Genomic DNA, 275 nt, shown 5'->3' on the forward strand with positions numbered 1-275 from the left:
CAGCCGGCTCCAGGGGCGCTGCGGGGAGAGCCCCGCCCCCCGGCCAGGGGCAGCGCGAGCCCCCCGGAGCTCCCGGCCGGGGGCGCCTCTCCCTGCCGCTGTGCCAAGCAGGTGCCCGCCTGTCGCTCCTCGCCGCACAAGCTTTGGACCCCATACGCGCACACACGTGCACACACACACGCATAAGTACGCACACACGGGTACACACACATGTGTACACGCATAGCCACACGGGCACACACCCACCTGGGCGCATACACATGCACGCACGGGCA

This window comes from Gavialis gangeticus, unplaced genomic scaffold (genome assembly GCF_001723915.1).
Source record: "Gavialis gangeticus isolate Ggan-Ray unplaced genomic scaffold, GavGan_comp1, whole genome shotgun sequence".
Lineage (NCBI taxonomy): Eukaryota > Metazoa > Chordata > Crocodylia > Gavialidae > Gavialis > Gavialis gangeticus.